This window comes from Macrobrachium rosenbergii, chromosome 8 (genome assembly GCF_040412425.1).
Source record: "Macrobrachium rosenbergii isolate ZJJX-2024 chromosome 8, ASM4041242v1, whole genome shotgun sequence".
NCBI classification, from domain to species: Eukaryota; Metazoa; Arthropoda; class Malacostraca; order Decapoda; family Palaemonidae; genus Macrobrachium; species Macrobrachium rosenbergii.
The window spans coordinates 84,237,502-84,250,468 of NC_089748.1; the positions used below are offsets into that span (position 1 = coordinate 84,237,502).

General features: G+C 40.0%; 1 protein-coding gene across 6 annotated transcripts in view; it reads left to right on the forward strand.

The window, feature by feature from the left end:
* Positions 1–12,967, forward strand: part of LOC136841016 (lysophosphatidylserine lipase ABHD12-like) — a 640,887-nt gene that overhangs the window by 445,094 nt on the left and 182,826 nt on the right. The window lies entirely within an intron of this gene.

Here is a 12,967-nt window from a genome sequence, read left to right on the forward strand (position 1 = left end):
TGGTCTTTGTGATTGTAGCTGAAACTGAAGAATTCAAAAGGATAAAAGAGTGGCAGGAATCTGTTAGATGGTATAGAGGTATATGTGAGTGAACCTGAGGTTATGGGGTCTGGAAAGCGGGGAGGAGACAGGTTATTTATACAGGACAGAAGTCCAGATTTAAAACAGGTAGAGAATTTCAAATACTGAGGATCTGCTTTTAGCCAACAGGGAAGATGTGAAGCTAAGGTTCAAAGTAGGATAAAAGCAGCTTGGGAGAATTGAGGGAGGTGGCAGGGTTGGTGTGTTTGTTACAAAAGAATGCTAAATTAGCTGAAAATAAAGATCAGTTGCACTGTCATCAGAACAGTGATGACTTATGCTTCAGAAACATGGGCATTAGGATGGAAGGAGGAACAGTAGGAGCTAACAAAAATGAAGTTGCTCAGGTGGATTTGGGTATCTCTCTGCATTAGAGGTGTACAGATACTGATATAAAAGTTGAAATTTGAGATGGTCTGGGCATTTGGTAAGGCTGGCTGAGGAGTAAACAGTGAAGAGGGCTTGGAGGGGACCTGGTATGGGTAGAAAGTCAAGAAAGGATTAGATGGAGTGATAAAGTGGAGGAGGATTTGGAGAAGTAGGTTCAGTGAAGGAAGATGCTTTCGATTGGAATAGTTGGAGAAGACGCATCAAAGCAGTGGACTCTTGAATTGATCTTTCGTAGGTTAATATTAACCTAAGCATCTGCTGTTACTACTGTCACTCCAGTAAGGAATATCAAAACCACCCGTGTCCCTTGAAGGGCTTAGGACAATTGTTTTTATACTGTAAAGGATATATGCTGTCATCAGACTGCTAGAAGGCATACTTCATCCACACAGAACATGTTCCCAACTTGAAATCTTGGGTCTGATATTCATAGGCAACTATTACACTGAAGTCCTAGCATAGTGAAAATAAATTCACAGAACAAAAAATTCAATATATGGACAGAAACTCTTTTCTGGGTCATTCACTGTGCCAGAAGAACACACAAGTTACATCTATAATGTTTTACTAGAATCAAATGCTGTTTATACTGTGCAGTTGTGTAACATTCTTTATGAGAATTTCTTAGTGGGGCTAATGAATGGTATGAGTACTGTGCTTGAAATTCTTGAATTGCTGGGTGTACAGTAGTTCCATCTGGTGAGTTGATAAAAGGTCATTCATTTCGATACGTTCTTTTGGGATAAGGGAGAAAGTCTTAGTGAGTTAAAGCATCTCATAACAATTTACCAATATAATAAGTTGTTTGTACTTTTTGACCCACAGATTTTCTGCTAACTGAAACACATATCAAAATAATTTTGACTTTTTTGCTAATTCTTTCAGGTTCATTATCCTTGAATCAGATGGTTGCAAATAACCATGGTAGATCAGTAAGATTTTATGCAGGAAACATTTAGACCAGTTATGTTCAGGGGCTATCTGAAGGAAAGGAAAAAGGACCCAGAAGTAAACTTTATGAAAAGTAAAAGCGTAGCAAATGCTACATGAAAGAAATAAAAAAAGATAAAAGGGGATATCCATCTCGGTGAGATGTAAAGACTCAGTGAAAGGAAGGAGGAGGGATTAAAAACAAAACAAATGTTAAACTAAGTTTAACAGATCCACTGAGGTAAGCAGATCAAAAGAAATTTTGTAATAACTGTTTAATCCTCAGTAAGTGTGAGAATGGGGTAATATAGGTACAGTGGTTCCTCGCTGTACAAATGATTCGTTATTCACATTTTCGTTATACGAAGTAAAATTTTCGAAAAATTCTGTTGTCGTGTACAAGCTAAAAATTCTGTTTACTAGCTGTTTGGGGGAATCTTGCGCATGGCCGGCCAGGATTGGAGGGGGTGGGGGAGGGAGACGGGATCCCCTTGGTCCTGAATTGTAGGAGGAGGGCCATGTGGATGTAGGGATGGAGGGATACATAGTAGGAAGGCAATAAAACAACTGGGATGATGGTTCTCTTTTTTTAAAATGTCAAAGTAGGTTCTGAAAAGTTCTTAATCGACCTCATTTGCCTCGTGACCCTGACACAAACTCGTTTATCGGCGCCAGTCTAAATCATACCTTATGTTCGTGTTTGTGCTTGTGGCTGAGACTTTGCATAACTTTATCGAATCATATTTTTGCAATTATATTGTGATTAATAATCGGGAATAACAATGCCACACATGAAGAAGAAGCCTGTTAAGGAAGTGATGAAGAAAAGGAGTCTTTAACTGTTGAAGTTAAGAAAGAAACGATCGCCAAGCATGAAGCTGGCACACGCGTGTCTGACTTAGCTTGAGAATATGGCAGATCTATGTCGACGATATGTATCGTACTAAAGAAGAAAGAGGAAATTAAGGCATTAGATTCTGCAGTAGGAGTAACAAGAATATCGTTCAAGCAGCGCCTGCAAGCGATGGAAGAAATGGAGAAATTGCTGCTTCTCTGTCTGAGGCAGAAAGCGCTCGCTGGAGATTCTGTGAATCAAGCAATGATTTCGCAGAAAGCCTTGACCATTTATGGAGAAGTCGCCAAAGACTTGCCAGGTCCTTCTCAAGAAATGGAGTTCAAGGCGAGCCATGGTTGTTTTGAAACGGAGGGGGTAAGGTCAGTTGTCCAGCACGGGGAGGCTGCGAGTGCAGATACAAAGGCAGCCAAAGATTATGTGAAGAAGTTTAAAAGTTTTGTGGATTCTCAGGGCTACCAGCCCCAACAAGTATTCAGCTGTAATAAGATAGGTCTTTTTCGGAAGAAGGTACCAAAGAAAAAAAGAAAATGCCAGGACATAAGCCAATGGAAGACCACCTTACGCTTTTGTTCTGTGCTAATGCATCGGGGGATCTAAAAATTAAGCCATTGCTGGTTTATCATTCCGAGAATCCACAAGCATTTAAGAAACATAATGTGCAGGAGAGGCAGCTGGGTGTCATGTGGAAGTCCAACAATAAAGCCTGGGTCACACAGGCTTTGTTCTTCAGTGGTTGAACTAGAAGGATTGCCTCTGTACTTGCTGCCCAACTATTAAAAGTTATCTAGAAGAAAATGGATTGCCTCTCAAAGCCGTAACTTGTTTAATGGAACCTGACCCTTAAAGAGTTTTGGAAGGAGCATTTTGACATCATTGGGTGCTTAAAGTTCATTAATAAAGCATGGCAGGGCGTCACAAAAAGAACGCTCAATTCTGCATGGAGAAAACTATGGCCTGACTGCTTCTTGAATGTGACTTCGAAGGTTTCGTTCATGAGGACCAAACGGTAGAGGAGATCGTGTCATTTGGTAAAACCATGGGGCTGGAGGTAGACCACAAAGACATAAACGAACTGATTGACGAACACGACGAGGAGTTGACAGCGGTTGAATTGAAGGAGATGCTCGAAGAGACAAAGAGAGGTGAGTTAGAGGAACTTTCTCCATCCGAGGATGAGGTGGAAACAATGCAGACTTTGCCATTGTCATACACAGAAATCAGGAAGTGGTGTGAAACGTGGGAAAATCTAAAGAAATTTGTAGAAACAATCCAAGGCACGCAGAAGCAGAATACGGCGCCGATTTGTTTGATGATGTGGGATGAGTTATTTTTAGTTCTAAAAACTCACACAAAGCAAGTGTTACTCAATAGGTATTTTACTGTAACAAAAAGAAGTGATTCGGGCGAATCAAGTGTAAGTGAAAGCAAACGGGCGAAACATGGTGAAAAAGAAAAATCAACCGATCCTGGTCCCAGTGGCACATCTGGGAAGTCAGTGGGAAGTGAACCCCCATCTCCCACCGGATAACGCACAACAATCCCCTCCCTCACCTCTCTACTGCCTCACTAGTGCTGTCCTGAACACTTGCTCGAGGTAAGATTCTCTTTCGATTTTTTATTGTTGCTGTGTTGCATTTGATTGTTTTTATATTGTATCATTGTTGAATTTTTTTTTACGAGAATTGTTACTGCTTTTACTTGCATACAGTACAGTAATGTTTTTGCTGTATCTTCCCCTTTCCTTCTTAACTAAACGCTCCCTCCCTTATCTCAAGTCAGCTGTGCGTCACCGCGGTGACAATTTTGTTCATCTTTTATGTTAAATTTTATTGTGAAATGCTTTACTCTTTTATTTATATTGTTGACTATGGACATCATAAACAGTGTATTGTGCATGAGCTTAAAATAATTGTATTAAAGTGGTTACAAAGGGTTGATATGGGGGAAATTCTTGAGTGTGGGACAAATTAATTGAATTCCCATTGCTCCTTATGGGAATATTCGGATCGGTATACGAACATTTTGATATACAAATTGGAATTTGGAATTATTTAAATTCATATACTGAGGAGCTACTGTTATCTCTTTTGTACATGTCCATGCTGAAGCTTGGAGAGACCTTCACAGAGTAATCCCCCCTTGAGATTGCACAGATCACAGTCTTGGATGGATGGGAAGAACACTGGGGAGAGTCATAAGTCTAAATAAAACAGGAAATAAACTCATCAAGGCAGTGGTCTTCAAAAGTGATAGGCCAGAAGATGGGTGTTATTTGAAGATGAGGTACCAGAAAATAGAATTCCTTAACATACGCAACAAGGTTCATATTGATGAACGGGTTTCAGTGCAAAGGGCCTAGTATCTGAACACTACTAAATATTATAAAATAATAACTTGCATATAAGACTTGGCCATGAATGGGAAATCAGTGAAATATGAAAAATAATGTGGCAGAAAGGGGCTTATGTTTGTAGTAACATTCCAAGGCACTGACCAGTTTCTTTAACTCTTGGGGGCAGGGGGTTTCTCACCAATACCAGAGTGAAAAATTGCAGTTTCAGCATTGCCAAATGCAATAAAGTAAATAAAAATTTTGATCACCTTGAAGCTACAGTAAGCAGTTAGCTGACTGACACTGGAGTATATTGCTTTTAGAAAATATTTCAGATTTGCAAAACAAATAGTCATGGAGACATACAATACAGTACAGTAGGTCTAATGGGGAAAATGCAAACAGTGAGAAAGTATAATGAGGAGATTAAATTTAATAGGTTTCCCACGTGGACTCCACACACCGTCATCTCACCTGGCTCGCCAATCTCCTCACAGCATCATCTCTGCGCGCAAAACGTGCCAACACAAGAAACACAGCTTATGTCATGCATCTTTTATACACATATCTTCTTTCATATTATTGTCAGATCAAATGTATTATGGTCACCGTACGCATTACAATGTTGACATTTCAGCCATATGCGCCATACTGTCAGTCATACCTTGTACTGTATATCAATTTATGTGTATATATTCATCTGTCAACAAACAAAAATGATTGTGTGGTGACCTCTGTTTTCGTTCGCCTGGTGTCAGTGTAATAGCCTTTATGTGTGGAGGATGGCGTAATAACAGCAGCATCTTAGCAGCAACAACTTTATTTCCTTTACTGTTCCGACATGGTATCAACAACCAAACACATGGCGCTCTTCTCTGCTTCTCGCGCAATACATTCAAAACATAGAATGTTCCCAAAGTTAAGGGAGAATGCCCCAAGAGTTAAGGTACATAGTGCATTAAAGAAAATGGGTTTTATTTTACAGACACTACATCCCTCCCTTATTGAGCATTCAAACTCAACACCTATGCTACAAAACAATGTAAAAAAATCAAGGCTCTCTTCCTTTACAAAAAACCAGGAAAAACATTTCACACTCAACACCAACTCAGCACAAATGACATCATACTGTATGCACAAAACTTCATTACCTTACATAGTCATTCAAATATCTAGGAGGTTTCCTTACCCTAGTAGACCTTCTTTCAACAATATCAGCATCTGGTGTAGGTCTACTTGATGTAGCATTATCACTTGAATTAACATTTGGCTGTTCCTGACCTGACACTGAACTATTTACATGAAACTCATCATTGTCAGATCTAAAATGGGATTCATTAATATCACTGAATTCACCATCATCATTACTACAATCATTCCAAAACTCAAACTTATCTTTTTCATTTTCAAAATTAATTTTTTTCATATGAACAACATTCTTCCTCCTTTGTATTCCCTCAGTACTCTCAACTTGAACACTATTACCTTTTTTCTCAATGACTCTATAAGGTTCTCTACAGAAATTTGGTGACAATTTATTTTCTTTACTTTGTTGTAAAACTACTAAATCACCTTTACTTACTTGTCCCTCTTTTACATAGAATTTCTTATCATAGTACTCTTTCCCTTTCTTTACATTTTTGGTCCCTTATTCTAATCTCATCATGACAACCAGTGTAATCTAAACACATTTCAGGCAATTTTGTTCTAATTTTCCTACCATACATGATTTCAGCAGGACTAACATTAGTTACAGTATGTGGAGTGGATCTGTAAGCTTTAAGAAAAGTATTTAACTCTTTTCTCCAATCCTTCCCTTCAGCTCTAATTGTTTTAATAGCTTTCATAATAGACCTATTTTGTCTCTCAACTTCACCATTAGCTTGAGGGGAATAAGGTGTTACTTTTCTGTGACAAATACCATTTACCCTTACAAAATCTTTAAACTCTGCAGATGTAAACTGCACACCATTATCAGTTACAATGAGCTCTGGTAAACCAGGAGATGTAAACCAATGATCAAGACATCTTATCACCTTGGTAGTACTAGTCGAATACAGTATTCCTACTTCAAACCATCTAGAATGATAATCCACAGCAACTAACAAACTTTCACCAGTTGGTAAAGGTCCACATATATCAACACCAATGTGTTGCCATGGCCTATCAGGTAAAGGAATAGGTTTCAGGGGTTCTGGCTTATATTATTACTACTCATTAACAAACATGCTTTACAATTTCTTACATAATGTTCCACTTCTTTATCTAATCCTGGCCACCACACTTTCTGTCTTAGTCTACTTTTACATTTTACAATTCCCTGATGGCCTTCATGAGCTAAGTCAAGAATTTGCCTTCTTAAAGATTTAGGTATTATTATTCTTTGAACTCTTAAGAGTAAACATCCCAAAATACATACTTCATCTTTAACATGTTTAAAATCTGGAACCTCATTCCACTCACCATTTCTGATAGCCTTACGGACTTTACTCAACTCAACATCAACGCCAGACTCTTGTTCAATTTCCTTAGTAGTTAAGGCTACTGGTGTTGCACTTTTGGCAATAAAGTAAACATATTCTTCAGCTACATTACTTTTAGGAATATCTGATAAGGGCAATCTCGACAATGCATCAGCTGCATTAGTCCTCCCAGGTTTATACCTTACTTTAAAATCAAAAGGCTGCAGTCTTAGAGCCCACCTTTCAATACGCAAAGGAGGTTTTGACTTAGGAGAATATATCACCTCTAGTGGCTTATGATCACTAATTAGCTCAAAACAAATACCTAAAACATACAATCTAAACCTTTCACAAGCCCAAACAACGGCAAGTGCCTCTTTTTCTGTCTGGGAGTACCGACGTTCAACATCTGTCAAAGATCTACTGGCATAAATTACGGGTTTGAAACATCCATTATCCTGTTTCTGTACTAAAATAGCTTCCAGTCCAATTGGACTAGCATCTACAATTACCTGAGTAGGTAATACTGGATTAAAATAAGCCATGCTCTCAGAAGAAGTAAGTCTCCTTTTTAATTCCCTGAATGAATGTTCCTGTTCACTTCCCCAATGCCAAATTACATTCTTCCTAGTTAACCTTCTCAATGGTTCTTCAACAGTAGACAGATTATTTATAAACCTTCCACAGTAATTTACAAGACCAAGGAAACTCCTAACTTCGTTTACATTTTTAGGCTTCTTAGCCTCGATTACAGCTCTGACTTTGTTATCAGTAGGTTCAATGCCTCTCTTTGATAAAACATGACCCATAAATACTAGTTTTTCCATACCAAATTTACATTTATCTGGATTCAGAGTTAGATTTCTACTACACAATGTTGCCAGTACCTTTTCCAGCCTTTTATCATGTTCTTTGACATAAGTACCATACACAATTATGTCATCTGCTAGCACTTTGACTCCTTCACAATCATGTAATACTTGTTGTAAAATATGTTGATAAACCTCAGGAGCACAGTTAACTCCAAACAACAACCGTTTGTACCTAAACAAACCTTTGTGAGTTACAAAAGTGGTTAAATATCTACTCTCAGGGTCTAACTCAATTTGATGAAAACCCCACTTCAAATCAAGTTTAGAAAAAACAACAGCACCATTCATATCAATCAACAATTCATCAATAGTAGGAATTGGATGTCTAGTTCTCAAAATAGCCTCATTGAGTCTTCTCATATCAACACAGAGTCGCAATTCCTTACTATTCCCAGGCTTTGGGACGAATACAGGAGCTGATACCCATTCAGTAGGTCCCTGTACTGGCTCAATGATATCCAATCCCAACAAATCATCGAGTGTTTTTTCCACTTGCCCCCTAATATTAAAAGGAATTCTTCTCATAGGTTGTGCCACAGGTTTCACATTAGGGTTAACATGTAACTTCACTGAAAAATCAGTCAACTTACCCAGACCTGAAAAGCAAGTTTCATATTTAACTTTCAAACTGGAATACTTATCACATGCAGTACTAGTATTTATTGCATTAACATCCTCACCAATCCTTAACATATTTAGTGCTATGGCAGTATTTTTTCCAAGTAAATTAACATCAATGACATAATTTTTCTTTACCACAATAAAATCTGCCTCCACACAAACTCTCCCAGATGGAGATTCAATCTTAGGCTACTGCTGAATTCTCCTCTTACCTTTAATGGAGTTGTGACACCATAAGGATACAGATTCTTATTACAGTTTCTTAAACATACATACTTACTCAACATCTCAAAATCACTTTCAGTAATAACATTACAAGTAGCACCTGAATCAATCATAAATTTAATTGGCACATTACTAACATTAAAATTAAATGAAGTGGATGTTTCACAAATGCCTCTGACATTAAACAAATAATGATCCTCATAGTGATCATCATCATCATAATCATAAAAAGTTTCACTCTGAGAATCTTTAACAACATTGACATGCTGGTTTGGCCCAGAATGACCTCTGGGGCCTCTGGAATAATATCCAGAACTACCACTTCTTCCCCTGGACTTTTTCATTCCAGGTTGTGACACTGACGCTTTAGGCTTATGATCTGACTCATAATTTGTATGAGAAACACTACTGAGGTTGGACCGGCAAACACGGGCAAAATGTCCAATCTTACCACACCTTCAGCATGCCTTATCCCTGGCAACAACACAGTCATTATGCCAATGACCTTGCAGACCACATCGCCAACAATTTTGATTTACACTAAAGTTAGGCTTACCATTTCTCAGCCTATTAGAATACACAAAATTTCCTGCGCTTCCTCCTCTTTTTCCTTGAAATGTACCATTAACATGGGCTTGATAACGTAATTTATTCACTTTAAGATTATCTGGCCTAGGCCTAACAGAATCCTCTTCGATTTGCCTAGCCTGGCTCTCAGCCATTTCATGAGCTCTTGCCATCTCCACAATATTATCTAAAGTTAGGTTTCTTTCCCTTAAAAACCATACTCTTAGTTTCTTAGAAAAACACTTCTCTTGATCTGATCCCTTAAATTAAAATTGACCTCAGCTGCAGGGTACTCACAGGACTTAATCAAATTTCGTAACCTAGTTAAGCAAGCATCCATACTTTCGGATGGACCTTGGCAAGCTTGCCTGAAAACATGCCTCTCATATGCAACATTCTTCTTAGGCATAAAATGGTTATCCAAAGCTGCAACTGCATCATCAAAAGTATCACCAGCAACAGTTAATGTTCTAAAAGTACGCTGTACTTCCATACCTACTTGGTGAAGCAATATAGCTTTTTTCTGGGCATCTTCTGTTATATCACTACCTTGTATATAGTATGAAAAAGACTCCTTCCAGTCTGCCCACTTCTGGGAAACATTTGCAGACTCCTCAGGGAAAAATGCTGGTAAGGGCGTTAACTGTAGCGGGGTGTAGGGTAGGCTAACTAAGGCTACCGTAGTCTAGCCTTGACTCTATGCAAACTTGGCGGCTCCAACACAAACCAGGTTTCTGGATGAACAGGCTCTTGACACCTCATAAGTTTGTTGCAGACGTCTCTTCACAGGTTATCCTTGTCGCCATTTGTAATAGCCTTTATGTGTGGAGGATGGCGTAATAACAGCAGCATCTTAGCAGCAACAACTTTATTTCCTTTACTGTTCCGACATGGTATCAACAACCAAACACATGGCGCTCTTCTCTGCTTCTCGCGCAATACATTCAAAACATAGAATGTTCCCAAAGTTAAGGGAGAATGCCCCAAGAGTTAAGGTACATAGTGCATTAAAGAAAATGGGTTTTTTTTTACAGACACTACAGTCAGGCACCACATTACCACTCGCAAGAGTTATTATCCTGTCTGTTTGTTGTCTGAATAAATTAGTAAGTTTGTAGACGCTGACTCTTACCCATGCCTTCGCCACATTGGTGACCACAGTGATGACTGACCCAGCCAACCCCAACGATGCCAGCCTCTCCAGCGAGACCATCACCGCCCCTGCCATACGTCCACATCCATTCACGCCCCACAACTCAGAGGCTTGGTTCTTCAGGGCAGGAACAATCTTCCAGTCGAAGAAAATCACCTCTTCAACAGATGTAGCAGATGTCGTCCTCGAATTCCTGCCAGACGACGTCTTTGAGCAAATTGCAGGATGACTTGCAGAGCTTCAGACCCCTGTCTCCTACGAATTGCTGAAGGACCAGCTGAATTCATCATTCAGCATACCACCCACCATAAGAGCCAAGAAATTCCTCAACTACGTGGGGCACCCATAGGAGACAAGTGGCCATCGCACGTCTACAAACAGTTGCGGCGGCTCATCACACTACTTGCCACAGACGGCCAACCTGAGTCATCCGTAGACCTTCTGAGAGAAGTACTCCTCACACGATTACCCCGCCAAACAGTGGCGGCCATGCCCAATGCCTCCACCTTACCAGTCAAGGAACTCCTGAAGTTGGTTGACACATTGCACATGTAAGGACGGAATTGAGTGGCATACTGGCTGGGTGTTGACTGGTTTATTGGTTGTTCCTTACTGAATGAATGTACGGAATCTTTGATGTTGTTATTGGCCCGTGCAAGCGGAAAAGTAGCGTCTACACACAGACAAAACCAAACAGAGGTAAAGATTCAGACATCTGTGTTTATCGGCAGACAAACAGATGGCGATATTGATAGACATAATAAACGTACATTGTTAAAACATACATCAATGGAAAGGCCAGGAAATTCTACATATGGCCAATTGCATGAGATTCGAGACAGATTAATGAATACAATGCAGTAGCATAATATATGTGAAATGGTGAGACATTTGGCGTCTTCACAAACAGAAACATGCATGCAGTTGATACAGAAGTTTCGGTGGAACATTATGAGTACATGATTAGAATGCTTGCATGGCAATGCAAGTAGTGGTGATTGTACATAAATCGAGACAACAATGGTTAGGGAGGAAGAGACGGAAATATTGTATGGTTGAAGTCACGTTCCATCAGAGAAAGAAAATGAGATGCTCTTGTTCTGTCTTGTCCCCTCTGATGGATGACAAACACACACATGTGTTTGGAAGAGACGACATCAGGCTCTTACACACATGGCCCACAAGATGGTGGAGCTCAAACAACCACCAACAGCAGCAGCAGTACCATGACAGGCCCAGCAGTCAACCGACAAGGAATCTAAAAGCAACCCAGAAGGACCAGCCACCCCCATCCAATTCATCAAGGGAAAGACCAGACAGAAGAAAGACAAGCCACCAGAGGGATGTACTACTTCCACTGGAGATTCTGGAAGAAAGCCCGCAAATGTGACAAAAGGCTGTCTGTTTTAAAAAAACATGCAAAAGGGTCACACCTGTGACCCATCCAACTAAACGTCAGCGGTGAGCAGACCAGTTGCCTCATAAGAGAAACTGTGCCTGCCCATCGCTGTCTTTCTTCCAGGTACAAATGTAGAGGTTCCACTTGTGACACAGAATTCCTTGTCGACACCAGAGAATGCAGGTCATTTGTGACAGCCAGTCCAAATGAACGACTCAACCCTGCTCCTCCTACCAACCTCCACATATGCATCGCCAGCAGAGCACCACTCAAGATGTACGGGAGGTGGGATACAAACGTGCCATTCAATGGAAAATATTACAGTTGGACCTTCATCATGGCAAATGTGACAATAGCACTGTTAGGAGCAGACTTCCTAACAGCAAACAACCTGCTAGTGGATGTAGCATCAAAACAACTGACCCCGAAAACAACTCCGACATCATCTCGTCAACAGCCACACAAACGAACTGCCATCACACTATCACTGCAGCAGCAGAGACTACAAATATGCCCTATTGCAGAAACTGCCCCACCACCAGAAATACGACAACTTCTACAAGACTACCAAGAAGTCTTCAAAAATGACCTGCAGCACGACTTAACCAAACCAGCAGAACACAATGTCCAGCACCATATAGAAACTGAGGGCCCCCTGATCCACTCACATTTCAGATGTTTAGCCTCCAAGAAGCTCACCTACCCCAAACAAGTGTTCAAGGAGATGAAGAGCATGGGAATATGCCAAAAAGCCCTTGTTGCTGAACATAGCAGACATAACCAACCAGATGAACAGAGCCAAGATCTCCACCAAAATAGATCTGCTAAAGGGATACTTCCAAGTTTCAGTAGTGAAGGAAGATATAGAGAAAACCATGATCATCACCCCCTTCGGCACCTACACATTCAACAACAGTACAGCTGTTTCGGCATTCCCAATGCAGGGGCAACCTTCCAAAGACTTTTGGACGAACTGCTTGGCAACCTTCCATTCTGCGTGGTCTACGTTGACGATATCCTCATATTTAGCCCCAACTTCAAGCAGCATCTTAAAGATGTCAAAAAAATACTACGGATAT